General features: G+C 46.2%; 1 protein-coding gene across 2 annotated transcripts in view; it reads right to left on the reverse strand.

The window, feature by feature from the left end:
• The window catches only part of PTPRM (protein tyrosine phosphatase receptor type M), a 605027-nt gene that overhangs the window by 168132 nt on the left and 418441 nt on the right, over nt 1–18454 (reverse strand). The window lies entirely within an intron of this gene.

Consider the following 18454-nt stretch of genomic DNA (forward strand, 5'->3'; position numbering starts at 1 on the left):
TACTGCTAGAATCAGACACCAGTAGTGCTAAGAAACCTTGAGGATTAGCCAGAAGTTCTTAAACTGATCAAACAGGAGAGACCCAGAGGGGTCCCAGAACTTGCCAAAGGTCACAGGTACCCTTGGGGCTCTGCTGGGGTCATGACTCAGGCCCTGGATGTGGCCCAAAGGCCTCATCTTCCAAACCAGGATGCTCTTAATCTCTTTCAGAAGAACTGTAACATTTTTACTCTGCTAGGACTCCCTTGAATGATCTGCAGGAAATAACTACGATATCATACTATAAAATGGGTACAAATAAATATGAACAGAGCAGGCACCGTGGTTTTTATGGGGAACTTGCCAAGGGGAGGTATCTTCTTTCTTTCAGCTTCCTGCCTCTTTTCTAGGATCAGCTACTAAGGATTGGCTCAGGACCAAGTGGAATTTGACAAGCAAGTTCCCCAACTATGTTGATTCAAAAGTATTTGGACAAAACTGATGACTTTCAGTTTCGCATTAAAAGGGCAATCCAGTTCACACCAGACATTTAATCATCGAGACAGAGAACCTCCCCAGAGACATGAACCCTTATGGTCTTGACTATTCATCTTTAAACCCACAATGTTTGCTTTATTTGGCAAGCACCTTTTCACGTGTAACCCAGAACTGTGCCAGACCTTTTTCACTGCACGCAGCCCTGTGCAGAGGGCTTCAGGCCCTGGTTAGGACGGGCCATGCAGAGTCAAGCAGGCTCTTTAAAGTTAAGAGGCACATTTTAAATCTTAAGTCAAATAAACAGGATAATGCTCAAAAAGTGTGTTACACTGGAATGAGAGAGAAGAGGAGGGGAGAGTATAGTTCAAATGGCGGAGCGCAGGCTTAGTTTAGCATGCATGAGATCCTGGGATCAATCCCCAGTGCCTCCTCTAGACATAAGTAATTCATTAGTTAAACTAGACTAATTACCTCCCCCCAAAGGGGGGGGGGACTAGAGAGAAGAGGAACTATCTAACAATACTTGCTTTTCCTAAAGAGCAGAAGATCAGAATTTGAACTCATGAGTCGAGTAGTTTTTTTTTTCTTTAAAAATGACCTCTTGTCTTGACCATGGTCATCAGAAAAAAGGAACAGTCCTAAAACGTTAGGGACAGACTCTAATGGTCAAGGCTGTCAAAATGACATGCAGGAATTTCATTCTGAAGACGCTGTTTTCTTTGCAAAAATCTCCTTGCTCAATCTTTTTTGTTTTTAAATAGCACACAATTTTAATAATAATAGTATCCAACCAGGGTTCCCATTTTAAAGTGTAAAAGAGCCGTTTTTTTCATTGTAGACGATAAGATACTGAACATCATTCCCTGCGCTATGCAGTAGGCCCCTGTTGTTTATCTCTTTTGTATCAGTTAAATATTGATGCCAGTTATCTGATATTATTGAAAATAGGAATATAGCAAAAGCCTATCCGTTGGAATTATAAGATTAATTCGCAGATACACAGATAACAATAATGACAGAAAAATCTCAGCCCCTATTGCCCACCTCCAGATCTGGACCATTTTTTCTAGGTAATCAAAAGGGCCCTGGCTAGTGCAGCCCCCTGTTCTAAAGGAGCACAGGACAGAGATGCAAACACGGTGACACAAAACCTGTCCTGTTTCCTCTGGGCCGTGATTCTCTCTCACTAAGGCCCCAACCTGCCTCCGCTGCACAGAGGTCCGAGCTGTTTACAAAGCAGCATTTCCTCATTTCTCACAGTCCCGCATCCGTGGCAGACTCTGGCATCTGGTTCAATATTTCATTAAATCCTCCTGAAAACTAACAGTTCAATCTATCAGAAAACTGCGGTCCCTAAGCAACATAAATTACCCCGCGGGCTGTGGCGGCAGCCCCCGCGCGGCCCGCTTGCCGCAGAGACCTTTACAGCCGTGGACCTTCTGCTCATTCTGGGTGTGAGAACTACCACCTCCCTCAGACAGTAAACACCGGAACTTGAAAAAATAGTTCTTAGTAAGAGAAGTTTACTCTGGTCTACAATGAGTGATTTGTGTGTTTTGCGTTAATTATCCAAGGAACTTCATGGAGAATCCTTTCTTGGGAATATGAGGTGCTTTTGGCCACTCATGTAGCCCGAGGACCTCCCGAACCTCTCTCTGCCCTCCACGCAACGGCTGGAGAACTTTCACATGATGTCCCGTCAGAAGGCTCTGCTCCATAGAAAATTTAGAGCTAATTTAGTTCTGCTGCAGGGGGATCAGCAAGTTACGTGACTCGGAAGTACAAACGGATGGACTGTTTCATTCTGGACTGTTTTGGCAGTCGGTGGTCATCAACTTTTTTTTTAACAGTTGGATTATGTTTTTTTGTTTTTTATTTTTTTACTTTTATTTATTTATTTATTTTATTTGGGAGGAGGAGAGATAATTAGGTTCATTCACTGACTAACTTAATGGAGGGACTGGGGATAGAACCCAGGACCTCGTGCATGCTATGCACGCGCTCTACCGCTGAGCTACACCCTCCCCCGATACCACCTTTAAATGTAGTTATCACTGCACAAGAAGGAGAAGCCGAGATCTCTCTGGTGGTGATCAGGGGGTAGACCTCCTCCAGTTACAGGGAGGACGCCAGGACTGGCTCAGAAATGGATTCCCCAGAAACCTTCCCGTCTGTGGCTCCTTGAATGAGTTTCTCCTTCCTCCCACCCCAGGCCATGAGCCTGAACTTTTATTTGCTGTAATTAAAAAAAAAAAAAAAAACCAAAAAACTCGTAAGAATAACCAGAAAGGCAGTCAAACCTTTGAATATCACTGTTAAAGGCCCCAAATAAACTAGCTTCAGGCCTAAGACTGCCTACACATAATTTTGAGAGCTGCCTTTTTCTTTTTTTTTTCCTTGAGTCTAACATTAAATGTTGGTTGCACAGAGAAAACAGTAACATGAAGTTTTAACAACAACAAACGCTCAGCCCAGAGCAAATTTTCTGCTGGGTCGCCTGAGGGAGCAAAGATGGTGATGGCTGTGACTGCGCGTCTGCCATGGCGATCGATCATCACCGGGCCTTTCTGGGCTGAGTGCTTTCTCCCTGCCTTTGGGACCTGTCGCCAATTGAGACTTCTGGCTTTGGTAGTGCTCACCTGGCTGCACTAGGAAAATAGAGACATCCTCAGATTAATCATGCAGCTCTTGCACTGTCAGCGACAGGGCCCAAAATCAGCATAGCGGACATCACTCAGCTAAGCAGTCACCAGAAAAGTTACATTACAGCAATCTGTGCAGAAACTGGGATTCGCAGCTGTGGGGGTCCCCCTCCCCTCACGAAAGCATTTAACTTATCTGGGCTTCTGTTTTTTCATCTATAAAATGAGTGGTTAGGAACAGATGAATTACGAAGCTCCTTGCAGCTCTTGAAATTCTATGCATCATTTAGTTTGAACAGTTTTGTGCATTAAATGCATTCCAAAGTATAAAGGTAGAAAGTGAATTCTTGCATACTCGATCATGGGTTTAAATTACTTACACTTTTGTGTCAGGAGCGAGGACTTACGGAAAACAAAAATGTACCCAGCATTAAAAAATAAAATCACATTTCAGGGAATCAGCAAACATTCAGCCAATATGAATATACAGCTTTGCAGAAAAAAAAAAACAACCCACGCACACACACATTCATAATCAACCTCTGTGATTCCTCAAGACTGAATCAAAGCACACACACACCCCTCACTGAATTCCTGCCTTGGGGGATTCTTACCAGTCCTGTGAATTGTATAGACTCTCAGGATGACTACACAAGAGGCAGCTAAGATTTTTTCCTTCTTTGCTGTTGAGAACGTTGTTTCTATGTCTAATTCGCTGCTCTCTGGAAAAGCTGCCTGGAAATACACTTCACAAGGCATCTGGAGAATGCATTCAGCTGGGGGCAGTATTTTTACAGAAATCTATGACTTTTACCCTCCCTCATCCCCTGAAAAAACAACACGTTTTTGTCTTATTAATTTGATAAGCAGTATGTGTCTTAGTTAACACGACCTTTTAGGAGGTGTGACTTTGGGGGCAGCCACTGTGACATGTGCTTGTCCTCCACTGCAACAGGACTTTCTAAATTAACTTTTCTGGGGGACGGAAAAGACACTAACGAACCCAGAGAGGAGGGAGAGAATAGGACTCTGCCCGTTGTCTTGTGTTCCTCTCTCTGATATGTTGGTGACATTCAGCCTTTTCAGTCTTCATTTTTGCCCCCATGCACTCATAATATTTCTTTAAGGAAGCTATTGCTAAGGGTGTTGACATGATATTTACAGAGAAATTTAATTCCAAAGTCAAACAGGAAGGCCACATACTTTACTTAACTTCTTCCTCTGAGTCCAGCAGAGCCTCCACGTGTGGTACTAGAGGATGCTGGCTCACTGTTTATAAACTAGCTGCGGTGACGGGGGTCTGTGCTTTAGGGAGGCTGGACACACAACTGGGAGGCCACCATGAAGGGGAATCCAATGCGGTGATATTTGTCATTATGGCGATTTGCACGGGTTAAACCCCGCTCCGCGCCAGTTAGTAAGAGAAGGGTAAGTGGCCCATGGATCAGCTTTGTTCACAGAGTTCAGCACTTTTACCCTAAGTAAACAATTTGTGATTATCCATTGTTGTATCTGAATCTTCTCTCTCCTCCATTAACACAAATAATTGAGTGTTGATTCTACTGATAAAGGGAACTTTAGAAAACAGTTATTTTAAGAAAAATGAATATGGCACTGGCTTATTTTTCTCCCTAATGCAGAAGAAACAGTCTGCAAATTACCAAATTTAGCAAATCTGCTAGTGAGAGGGAGGGGAAAAAAATGAAAACCGAGAACATGGCAGGCACTAAATGTGGGTTATGCATTTATTTTTGCTGAGTTTAATTTAAAATATTTATGATGACCCTTCAAAGCCTATTTTGTAAGAATCACAAACGATGTTGTAAAGACCTTACCATAAGTTTCCTATTACTCACGTTTGGCTATAAAGCGGCTCGGGGTTGCCAGGTTTAATGTGAAAACCAAGCAGTCTGGCATCAAATGGAGATGAGATAGGGTCAAAAATGAAAATATGTCCTCATCAGATTCATTTGAAATCTGTAACAGCTGTTAGGAAAGGCCTTTCAGACTAAGATAACACTGTGAAATCATGCTGAAATAGATACAGATGCCAGGAAAGCTTTTAGCTGAGCGCTAGAAGCATCCTCAGTGTGGACGGCTCCCTGTCCAGCAGAAGGGAATAGAAAAAGGCAGACCCTTACAGCGGGCAGTCAGCATGCGCAAGCGGGAAGCTGGAGGAAAGTCATCTTCGAGCCTCCAAGCCAGCCAGAGTGGGGAGGGGCAAAGCACTTGAAAGGCTTACCTTCCCATTTCCCTGCGTCACTGGAAGGTAGTATCTCTCAGTATCAGGCGCCGCACTCTGTCCGCAGAGACCAACAACTAAGAGCCGTCCTATCACACCCATCCACATCAGGACCGCCGGCCAGCCTCGCCTGCTGCTGACTGGAGGGCTGGCCGGCCCACTCTGAGAGCCTGTGCCTGGCGGGCTACGGTTCAGACCTCACGCTGGATGGAATCTTTCCACTGAGGGCACTAGACTGCTCGCCTTTGAACCGCGGCTGCCTCTACCAGCACCAGCGAGCGACTGGGCCCCACGGCCTCATGGCCTCACCTCTCCTCTGAGATCTAACAAGTGAGAACACAGCTGGAGCTTCAAGTTCTAGTCTTTTCAGTGGGTTGGGAACAGATGTAAATTGTGGACTTCTGTATTGTAAAGGTGAGCCCAGCTGACGGGGGCAGTGCCGAGAAGCGGGAGCCGGGCCCTCTGGGGTGACGCAGTGCACACATGACAACCACAGGCTTTGTGGGTGGACTCACAAGCCGAATGCCATATGTGCTAGAAGTGGCGGCAGATGTCAGGATTTCCAAGCCAAGGATTCACTGCATTTGGGTGACGGAGGCTGCAGAACCCACTTGGATATTTACCATATGTGGACCGCAAGGCTTGAAAATTACTCAGGCCTGGAAGTGGTCACTCACTGGTGGCCTATTTCAAGTCCACTGAGATGATGCTTGGTTTGTCAAAGGCTTCCCAAGGACCCGAGTCACCCTGGTCCCCTCTCTGCTTCCTGAGCTGAAGTGACAGCTGGTTTCCGGGGGCAGCTCCAAGACGCCCGCCTGGCCCTGCAGGGCTCCTCTCTCATGCAGGGCACAATGTTCTTCTGTCACCAAACGCCTGGGGTGAGAAATACGGGAATGCTGCTGACAGTACAGCTCAGGGGTTTTCCTGCAGCTTCCTTCTAGCCCAGTGGGTAGACACCGTGTCCATCTTTTTCTATTTCTGTTTCATTTCAGCTAAAGAGCCAGAACGGCTCAGAATGGAGCTCGGAGACAGGTGGGCTGGCTTCACCTCTGCTTCTGTCACTCATGGACTATAAACAACTTACTTTTCTCTGTCTCAGCTTCCCTGACTGTAAGAACAGGGTTATGTATGGTACGTATGCTACAGAGTTGCTACAAGGCCTCACTGTGATAACACTCATCAAAACTTGTAACACTGCTTAGTATGAAACATATGCTTAATCCTTCTTTGCTGTCCTCCTCCCCCCATAATCATCACCATCACCACCATCATCACCATCATCACCATCGTCATCACCTCATCACCATCATATCAACATCATCACCACTGCTATTAAATAAGCAACAACTAATACAAATGGAATGACAATTTAGAGGCGTCAGCTCATGTTCACTCATGGATGTGTTATCTGTAATTTAGATTACTCAAGGTAAATCTGGCTTTTATCTTTTTGGCGGTCGTCATCATCTCTGCTGGTCAATAAACTTGTTTGGAGGAAGGATGGGCTGTGTAAGAGGTTTCCTGCAGGTGGCACACATAACATATATAAACATATGGTGCCTTATCTTGGGCTATCAAGTGAAATTCCAGTCAGGGGTGCTGCTATCTTCACGGTGACTCCGGTTACAAAAGGGAGGCTGTAGTTCGGAAGAAGCGAGTGAGGAGCAAGAGGACTGCTTCCTTGCCTGTACGGGCTCGAAGTAAGGAGCCTGGAGTCAGCTGAGCTCCTCTGAGGGGCTGGGGGCTGGGCTGCGCGGTGGGAGGAGCAACCAGGCTCTCCCGTTGGCCAGAGCCAACAGCTGCCTCATCCGGGTGAGGAACGGGAGGGAAAGAGGGGACTAAGCCATGGCTCCTGCCCTCAAAGGGCTTCCAGTCACCTGGGGGCCACCAGGTCTGCTCTACTTAAAAACAGGCACGCCAGAGACTAACTCAGGACCTGCCGACTGAAGCTTCATTCAGCTTAGAGGAACGCCAGCCCCTACATTTTAGGCAGTGCATACAGAATTTATTTTGTTTGTTTTCCTGTTTCTCAACCAAACTCACGACACTGAGGCTGCACAATCTCTGAGGCCTGCCTGGGGGAGCGACGTGGATTGTACTTGGAGCACACGAGCTTCTAGATCCCCAGACATGTTCATGTTCTGTTTGGAGGTGATCTGGGCAGAGTCCCTGTTACTAGGAAAGATAATACAAAAATCGACAGCTGTGGGGGCCATCGCCCAGCGCTGCCCACATTCCGCTCTCTGGTGTCTGAAAATAAGGCACAGGGCATGCTGTTTTCTCCCTTTATGACCGAAATAACCAGTGCATTCCCAGGGGTCTGAGCACATGTGTTTCCGCTGGTTCCAGCTTGTCGGCCGTCCTATCCGGCTTTAGGGGTATTATGGTGACAATTCGGGAGGTGCTTTTTGGAAGCAATTTGGATTTCTTGATGTCACCGCTGTCAGTAACGATGCAGGAACACTTCAGGCTGTGTGCTCTAACTGTGGCTGGATGTGCTTCTGCGGCCGCCTGGCCCCAGGTAAACATGCACATTCACATCAGTATCCTCCTGCTCGGAGCTGGACAAAGTAACCCTCCCAGCTGTCCAGGCTGAATGGTCCACAAGGCAGATGCTGCGTTACGTGCCCAGATTCCAGGGCCACGGGCTGGTCTAAGGCTTCGAGGCTGGCCGTTGGTTAGACCTGGGAGGGCAGTGCGTCAAAACCTGTCTAAACTTCTTTCCTCTGCCAACGTTAGGACATTTTTTAAAAAACTGGTTAAAATATACATGATACAAAATTTATTAACAGCCATTTTTACGTGTACAGTTTGGTGGCGTTAAGGACATTCACACTGCTGTACGACCATCAGCACCACCCATCTCCAGGGCTTTTTCCTCTTTCCAAGCGGAAACCCTGCACCCACTAAGCAATAATCCCCCAAAGCCCCCAGCCCCTGGCACCTCCAGTCTCCTTTCTGCCTCCGTCCATCTGACTACACTAGGAACCTCACAGAAGTGCAAACATATAATATTTGTTATTTTTGTGACTGGCTTATTTCACTTAGCACAATGATCTCAAGGTTTATCCATGTTGCAGCCTGTGTCTGAATGCCCTTCCTTTTTAAGGATGAATACTATTCCACTGTTGGAGACACCAGATTTTGTTTGTCTGTTCATCCGGTGATGGACATTTGGGCTATTTCCACCTTTTGGTTACTGGGAATAACCCTGCTATGAACATGGGTGTACCAGTATCTGTTTTAGTCCCTGCTTCCATTTCTTTAGGGTGTATAGGTAGAAAGACATTTTTGTCAATAAAAACAGCAGGGCTGCATCTCTGGGTGCCAGTTCAGTCAGTCTTTCATTTCATGCACACTTAGAAAAGGGTCTGCAGGTGGCCAGAGAAATAAGTTTAACAGGTTGTGTTTGCCAAATCACAAAATTAACTCAGGGAGAGATGTCTCGGCTAATTCCCTCCCTCCCAGCGGCCCCTCCAGCTACCACAGGCAACATCATTCCAGAATCCAGACTCGAGTCTGCTTCTCTATATCCTGCTTAGCTTCCCTCTTCGCGGATGGGTCTCTTGTTACAGCTATTTCTTTCGCCTCAGTTTCACTGGGTTTGTTATTTGTTTGGAACTCCCGTTTAATTACTTGTAGGTTCTTTGCACATTACCACTAAAATGAGCAGTGTCACATCTGACAGAGAAATGATTGCGGAGTGCCCTCAGTTTAAGCTAAAAGATGCTGACGCTAATGCACTGGTCAGGATAGTAATTAAAAGATATTTTGAGAACTCAAAATTTTGTAAGTCATGGAACACATGGCATTAAAATAATCGCTGGCGATGCCCTTTCATGCTCTGTGTTAGGAAGAGAGCCTGCACACCAGTGGGGAGAGCCACGGGGCACAGCATCAGATCTACAATTCTGACCTTTGAAACTGGGAACTTGTTAATGAAGCTCATTAATCAAGCACATTCTTCCTAGAGTTGGTTTCTCCGTTCACATAATGAATCATCATTTTACTTCGTGACTTTTAACTTCAGTTACATTTTGTAGCCGTTGTTGTTCTTTGTATCAGTGTAGATCATAAAAGTAAAAAGGTAGCAGAATAAGAAACATTTATTTCTTTACGTTGCACGACTTTGCTAATATATTGTCCCGGGCTCTGTGCTTGGAAGGCTTCTGCTGGGAGGAACCACCACCAACCTGGGTACCAGCTGTGGATGGTGGGTGGCCACGCAGAGGTGACACAGAGCCTAGACCGCACCACGGCAACACTGATGGGCATGTCACCATGTGAGGGGACGTTCGATAAGCTAGACTTAATCTAGACCTAGGCAAGGTTTACAGAATCAGGCTTGTGCCTCAAAGTTCCAGGTTAAAAAAAAAAAATCACCATTTTAGAATTTAGGGAGGAGCTTGAAGATGAGTCAGGGTCTGTTTGGAGATCCAAATGGATGGGTCGTTTAAGTCCAGGCACCAGCGCGGCAATTAAGACAGGAGGAAATTAAACCGCTCTGGAAGGGAAGGCTGGGGACCCAAGGCACCTGGGCAATTTCCTGCCAAGGAACGAAAGTGGGTCGCACCGGCCCCGGAGGGAGTGTGGCAGGTGTGGCCGCGGAGAGGCTCAAGGCTTTCGGGGGTCCCTCAGAAGATGCTGGAGGCCGGCCGAGCAGCGGGCGGCCGGGCTGCGGGGTCAGGTCTGCTGATGTGCCCGGGGAGCTCCAGTATTTGCTGCAGCCAGAAGCAGCAGAACATTTCATAACCGCAGCCCGATGTCAAGCCCAAGTGGGGTCTTGGATTGGACACTGGGACCGCTGGAAAACAGTGACATGGCAGCACACCCGCTGGAACCTGAACAGGCCACGCCTTTTCCAGACACACTCTCCACCAGAGCCCCCCCCTTGCCACCTTGGTCACGTAGGCCGTTCTGACTGTGACCGTTACCCTGTGACCTCTAAGACCAGAACTCTGAGTCAGTCAGTCCTACCTTGAAAAATTACACAAGAAAAACCCTGGCTGTTGTAACTGCAAATTACATGGTCAACAGATGCAATTACAATCAAACAATTCTCCCTGAAGACACCCTCATTCATGTCCCAGGGTCCCCGCAGGGGACAGGGCAACTCCCAGGTGACAGTCACCGAGTGAACAATTTCAGTTGATGCAATGTCACCACTTTGTTTTCAAGATCTTAATATATTCTGAGACTCCCTCCTTCCCTTTTAGTCAAGGTGAGGGTCACACTTAGGCATTAGGCACCAGTCCTCCATGAAGAGCAGCCAGTTTCTTCAACCACTGACTTCTGACTCCAAACCCACAACCCAGGCTTTTAGAGAATCTGGTAAGAGGATGAAGGACACTCTGATAGCTCCTGGCAACAGCACACATACGTGACGCTGCTCAGTACATGGCTTCTTCCTGATTTTGTTTCTACTCATGTTTTCTTCTGACGTAAGGACGGGGGCCAGTGTTTGTCATGACTGCTCATCACACACACTCGCAGGAAGGATGCTGAAGGCTGGCGACGGGAGGACCACGTGGGGGCCCTGGTAGAAGGACCACGAAGCGCATCTGAATGTTTCCACTGTAAACCCAATGAATGGAAGGCCCGGAAAACCGGGTATTTTCATTTACGTAGGGCCAATGCTCGCTATATAGAGAAAAATTCACCCTGAGGCTTCTATGCACTTTTTGAAGACAATAATTTTTATCTCCATTGATGTTACTTGTGAGAAATATGCAAGGAGGTACACTATTTATAAAAAAAAGTTTCAGAAGTGGTTTTAAAAAGAGCAATAATTTAAGTAAACGATAGTTACGGACCCATTTTTCCTTTTATTAGGCTGCACCTGAATTTAAATAGATTCCTATTCATTTAAACTATTTTGTTTAATTTTTAAAATGTTTTAATTGTCTTTTTTATTTAAAAAAATTTTTGTCAGGGGAGGGAGGCAATTAGGTTTACTTTTATCTAATTATTTCTTTAACAGAGGTGCTGGGGATTGAACCCAGGACTTTGTGTATGCTAAGCATGCACTCCACCACTGAGCTGTACCCTCTCCCCTCATTTAAACTATTTTAATACATCAATAAAAAACCTAAATAATTGTTATTCAGATCTTAAAAAATCATAATATTCTAAATAGGGAATCAGTTCACCAGAAAACCTAAGGTATGGAAACATTAATAAAGCATCTTATAAAACTTAAATATCCCTAATAATAAAAAGCCAAAGAATTCAAAGTCCAAGGCTGCACTGAAGGGCCTGCACTAAAGGAGTGCTTTGTGTCTTTAATTACTGAACATACTATGTGTCCACTAGGAGCAAAGACTGTGCTAGGTGTGAGAGGGGGTGTCCGAGAGGATTACCCGGGATCACATCATGGCCCTTAACGCGCTAGAATCTAACAGAAGTGGCAGGTGGTAATTCAGGAGGCTGAATGTGCGGGGAGGGCGCCCTGCGCGCTGCAATGAGGCGGGTGAGAAGACCAGTGGCCGCAGGTCCGTGCTGGAATCCCGGCGCCAGGCTGCTGCTCCACACCATCTCAAGAATATCGTCAGCTTTACAAAGTTGTGTTCACGCCTGCGGGTGCGGGAGAGATGCAGGGGGCCTTTCCTAGACAGGATAACCTTGACTACATGTTTGCCAATTTTTGTTTTGTGCTGTTTTTACACAACAATTGAAATAGGTTGAATTTAATAAACGAGTCCATTTCACTTGTTGCAGTAAAACCCCTAAAAAATAGCTTCACCGTAGTCCCACCACAGCAGGGCCAAGAGGTTGAAAATAACAGCAAAAACGACTTCCCAGCTGACCGGTGAGGCCCTATGCACTTTAAAAGGCACATTCTATGAGGACACTGGGCAAAACCATGCCTCTCCTGTTAGTTCAGTATATTACTTAACAGGGCATCGCATCTTGTAATGCCGAGATACACCAAAAATCAGAAACCAGCATTCCTTTATTAATTAGCAAGTAGATCCTCTTTATCTTCTTTAAAATTTAATTTTATGTAATGTTCTATAAAGGAACCTAAATTAAAGATTCCAGATATAATTCCTTTCCTTGTTAAAAAGAAATTTCAATTTATGTGAGAAGAGGGATCACGAATTTTGTCCAAAGAAGTCAGGTTAGACGTTGGCCTACCTTTTTTTTTTAATGTCTGTAAGTATTTCCTATACTCTATTTTTCATTACTGTCTTACTCGTTTATACAAAACTAGAACGAACTGAAGAAGTGATCACATTAAGTTTGAACTTGTGGATTCACTGACCAAGATGACAGGTTCAAAAAAAAAAATCATCCAAAGTAAAACATGCTCAGTTTTCATGGGTACTTCTTATTCTATGAGCCAGAAAGCAAGGTCACATCCCAGAAAGTGAGGTCACGTCAACTTGAACAGATACAAGCCTGCTACAGAATTCGAAGAGCCTGGGTGGGACTAAGCTAGGGACGTCAACACACACATCTGGGGACACCAGCCGTGGAGAACGGTCAGTGTTAGTGGTGAACGTGCAACCCCCTGCAGGTACGGTTAGACTTGAACTTCACAGGTAAGAGCCACTGAAAGAACAAGTTTTAGTAAGCAATGCTGCTGGATACTGGACAAAAATAGGCGGCAATGGGAGGTTACAGGACATTCAGTGAGGCATCACTGGGACAGCTGTGCCTCAGATGGCTGGAGAGAGCCCGCTCAACGTGTGCAGGCTCAGCGCTGTGCCTGGTCACATGGCAGGAGGCGCCACACTCCAGACACCCCCAGGATTATCCCAACCTGCTTGTAGAGGTCGAGGGCTGAGAGGATCTAAAACAGGCTTGGGGAGTCACAGTAGACGCTGCTAGCACATTGGAGAGAGTGAAGCCGCCCTCTGTTCTGACCCCAGGAGGCAGACCGCTGGCCCCAAACTGGGTCTCAGTATGACAGGTTCTGACACCCAAAGAATCTGCACTCAGTGCCAAGGCCACGCCCACTCAGAAGGCGCCGGGGCTCAGCGGGAAGTCCCCGAGAGAGGCAGTACTCATGCCCCAGGATGTGGCTTCCTTCTCTGTGGAGAGTATTTTCCCACATCACAAGTCTTCCCAGGACAGCGGGAGCCCCTGTGTAGGAAACCCAGATTTGTGAGATTCCAAAGCCCAAGTGGCTGCCCCTTATTCTCTGACACTTTCCTCCTATAAAATAAAAGGAATGGTGCCTACATTCCCTACCCTCCTTTTTAAAATAAAATCTTCTTTATAGAGAGCTCTCAGAGAACCCTTAAGAGAACACAGTTAAATAAACCATTAGCTGGAGTCCAGAAATAGTGCTAATATGGGAGCTATTAGAGTAACTGTAGGAAGTCCAGGTTAGAAGACTCCTTTCGGAGGTCAATTTAATTTACCTCCGCACCAGGAGCCATTCAGCTACCATCCAGAAAGCTAAGAGACACCAGCCAGTTGGTCTATTAGGATGGCATTTCCACAGCTACCCGTGTACCCATGCAGCCTGGTTCACTCATGCCAGACGGGGCTGGAGTAGGGAATCCCACCCTCTGATTATTGTTTACATACCTCCGACCAAGCACACATATCCTAAACAATCACCCAAAAAGTCCACCCGTGACTTTCTCAATGCATTCTCAGAAGGCATGATTTTGAAACAGGACTTCAAATACTGCAACCAGACTTAAGACATTTTCCACACACAACTCTCACTTAACCACGGTGGGAAAAATGTTCCCATCGCAGTGCAAACACGTCCAGTGGGAGAGTTACAGTTAATGTCAGCTTACCCCCAGTCCAGCCTGCAGGCATCTCTGTGAAAGCTTATCTTTCTGTTTCACGGTGTCTTCAGAAATACCTCCTATTTTGTGGAGGTTTTTTCCAGTACTATTTAAAGCGAACAGAATAATGCTGAACATTTAACGACATAAGCTGCATTTGCAAAATGCACATCTGTCAAAACATGCTATGGACAGGAGACAGACGGACAGTGCTTCAGGGTTTAGTCATCTTTGCCTGTAACAGGTGTTCCTGGAGTAGAATGGCCAACATTTGCTATTTTGACCAAGAATGTATACTTCTCTAAATATTTCCGTTTAGCCACCATTTCCATAATTTCTATTTACTGCAATGACCGAGATAGAAATATTACTGTAATTGATACAAATGTTCTCAAATTTCTAAAATATGTCTAGCAGTTTTAGAAACAATAGTAAATACAATTAATCAGGGTAAAAAAAAAAGTCGATGGTGCTTGTATACCAAGTTCTGGCAAACATGTTATTGAGATAAATGATTCCTTATGAAAAATGTGGAAAATGCAGGTCTTTTCAGTTACACAAATTTATGGAAGTGTACAGGGATGAAACATGCTGAAAACTAAGTGTCTCTTATTTTATGTTAATTTTGAGAGCATGCTGTCATGGGGCTCTGTATGAAATTTCATTTCATAGATACTTATCTCGACACCCTTTCTTAACATTTGTTGCATGAAAACACTGCACCCTTCAAAGAACACGTACTTCTGGGAAGGGGAAGATAGTAAGAAATTGTTTTGCTTAAAGAATAAAATAAGAATAAATGTAAAGTCAAGGTTTTGTAAATGTTTTTAAGGAAGAGGTTTCACATTTCTGTTAGTCCAGGCAAGGCTCGAATGGATTAATATTCATAATCAGGCAGCAACTAGTCCAGTCTGTGTTCTGTGTGTAAAACGTTAGAGCCAAACAAAACTGACGGTCACGTCAGGCTTTAGCCATCGTGGCCTGGATGTGGGAGGATTCCACGTTAGCAGGAGCTGAGCAGACTTCACATGTTCTGTTCGAGGCCTCCCTTCAGGAACTAATTTTTAGGGAAGGCCTGGCCTTCAGAAGGCAACACCTCCTAATGAAATTTGCTGTTCCTTCTCCTAGACGCTCAGGCCCAGGGGGCCAGGCACGCTGACCCACACAGATGGTCACTGCTGGCTTTTCCCCGGCAGGACAGACTTTCAGTTGTATTTCCAGAAATATTGGTGCATTTGTTTCACCCACTTTCCCCAGGGCCCAGTCTGTCTTTACAATCAATAGCACACGTTCATGCTGGCGTCTCAGAGTCATGTGGGCACAGGAGACACAGGCTAACGAGCCCACGTGGGAGTGGATCCCCAAGTCTGACTTGCAGAGGTTCGAACCTGCAGACGTGACTAATTCTCTCCTGAAGTCCAGTTCTCTCCGGCCCACTCTCTCCTCCCCTCATTTCATTTCCGTCGCTCCCTTGTTAGCTGAGCGCCTCCTGCTGGCAGTGGGAGACGTGGGGTTGAAAGATGAACCCCTCACCAACCCCTCCCCTAGACTGGAATCCACTGAACCAAGAGAGCCTTTGGAGGAGCTACTGGGCATGTTTCCAGCATGTGATAGAGGAAGGAGCCCCCACTGCGCTCCTAGGACAGCAATCGCGTAGTAGGGTCGCCACTGAAATCCTAGGACAGCAACCGCATAGTAGGGTCGCCACCGGCTGCTACAAAATAGAAGACCCGAGAGTCTGGGGTTGGGCGGAACTTCAGAGATCACCTAGTTCAATTTGCTCAATTTAAAGAGCAAATTTAAACTAAGGCCCTGAGAAGTTCAGAATCACAAAGTTCGCTAAAACGCAGATGTAGGAATTCCAAGCCTAAACTCAGCCCTGTTCTAACCAGTGCGGCTTGTGCCAGTAACTCTCCACAACTTATCTGTGATTACAATCACGTTTTCACTGTTCTGTTTAAAAACACATTGCAAATCGTAGACTTAAGTTTGGGTGGAAAACCCTCAACAACGAGTTTACAGAATTTCTGTGAAAGATGACAGTGTGTACCACATGACTGTTCACATCAAAATCTCACAAGCTTTGTATTTGTGGGCATGGAATACTGGAAGATTTGCCTTACAAGAGAGTGGATTCTGTATTTCAGAAAAAGCACATACAAAGGTGGCACATGCTGTGAGAACAACCCTTTTCAGGTTATTATCTAGAGAATAATCATGTAAATTTGATATGAGTTATTGGTAGTTAGTCTAAAGTTGTATCAAGGCCGTATGTTACCACAGGCAATTTCTTCAAATGCATTATTTATAATGTAACCTCCATGACTGCCTGAGAGTCCAAGGTAGAGTCATGAACTAATCCAGCAGAAACAGACCCTAGAAGATGAACCAGCATTTAGCTGAGGTCACAAGGACAGCTCGATTAGTAGTTTCAGGCTGTTCCTCAGAGAGCGTGCCAGATGACACCAAACTCCAACATGTTCCCGCCACTTCACATCAACTCCCCGAAATGTTCAGGTTGCATATCCAGGCGTGGAAGAGCCTACGGCTGCTTAGCAATTATACTGCATCATATTGAGAGAAACTACAATCCCCTGGCACCAAAGATAAGCTTTCCACTTAAACATCGAGGTGAGGAGAGTTGAGGAACATTTAGGGGGAAATGTATGGGAGGCGACAGAGAAATAGAAGAGGAAGAAAAAAGGACAGAGACGTGGAGGAAGACAGGGACAAAGACACTGCCAGCCGGACACGCAGAGAAGAAGGGTGAAGGAAAGGAAACTACAGAGCAGTGAAATGAAAAGGAAAAAAGAATGAAAAACGGGCAGACGCCCAGGGGTAAAACACAGACATCCTGCGGATGAAATGGAAGGCATGGTGACTACAGCTAATAACACTGCGCTGTGTATTTGAAAGGTGCTCAGATCTTAAAAGTTCTCATTGCCAGAAGAAAGATTTTTTAAAAAATGTGGAGAGAAACTAAACTATGTGTGAGCAAAGAGAAAGGAAGAGGGGTGGATGGCCAGTGGGGAGGGAGGGTGGAACGACGGAGGCCGCCCGTGACCCACGCGGCTGGGACACCGCGGTCTGACCCGAGGCGCAACTGCAGCAGTGAGCGTCAAGTGGAGGAAGAGGCGAGGAGAGACGCGTGCGGACGTCCGTCTGCTTGGATATTAACTCACCCCTTCAATACTGCTGTGACCCAAGGCTCTACCTTCGCCATCCATCCCTTCCTCTGATGCTACCGTAGCCTTGAGTGACCTTGTCCAAGCCCCTGGCTTCAGCGGACACAGGTGGATGACTTTGATGGTGGAAAGCGTTATTCCTGGTCCACACCAGCCTATCCGACCGCCCAGCAGACACGCGCATCTGACGTTGCGGGAGGAGTGGCCTCGAGGAGTGCAAAGCCGGACTCCCTGCCTTCGCTCCCCGTGCGTGTTCCACCTCCCGCACACCCCACATTCTGAGGACCGGCGATACCTCCACTCACTGCCCCAGGAGCACCCAGGGCCTTTCTAAACTGTTTCCTCACCCTCAGATTCCGTCTCCAAAGGGCTACAAAAAACAAAGCATACCTCCCAATGTTTCTCGAGCTGCCTAACCTTCACTCAGCAGGTCTTCCCAGCTCGAGTCTTCTTCTCTCCTCGCTGCACTCAGCCCTAACACCAGAGTGATTCTTCTAAGATAAAAAGTACATCGCCTGACCACCCGCTTAAAGGCCATCAGTGGATTCTGTGAGCAGGCCGGCTCCTTAGATGACCAGACAAGACTTTCAAGACCTGGCTTTGCCAACACCTCCTGCCACCTGTGACCTCACTCACGCTCCATGACAGCTTTTAAACTACAGAAAAAAGAGGAACATTTATCTTCTCGCTTCTTGCCGTCTACACTTTTATACTGACCATTCTTACAGAACTTGAACACTATTATTAAGCAAGTGTCCATTCATTTCCACGAGACAAAAGACACTGCATATTTCTCAAGTACTGGAGGTGAGGACTGCTTATTATGGTCGTATTATCTGTTTTTCTCCGCTCTCGACCACGCTTGGCTGGACAGGGCAACCGTACAACATCCAAAATGCCTGTCCTTCTTGTCCGGGTGCCCTGGGCCTCTGTCAGGCTGTCTTTTGAGTGGCCCTTTCTGCCGGGATGTTGGGCTGATTAACCTGAGCACGGAGCCCTCACAAAGCATCGGCCAAATGAATTCTGTCCCCATCACCACCTCCACTATCAGGACAAGGGAAGGTCTTCTTTCGTGTGTCCTCAGGACCCAGTGTGTTGGTAGTGAGCACCAAGTGTCTCCTGGGAAGCAAATGATTCTACCCCTTTACGTATCGACCT

This window comes from Camelus bactrianus, chromosome 24 (genome assembly GCF_048773025.1).
Source record: "Camelus bactrianus isolate YW-2024 breed Bactrian camel chromosome 24, ASM4877302v1, whole genome shotgun sequence".
NCBI classification, from domain to species: domain Eukaryota; kingdom Metazoa; phylum Chordata; class Mammalia; order Artiodactyla; family Camelidae; genus Camelus; species Camelus bactrianus.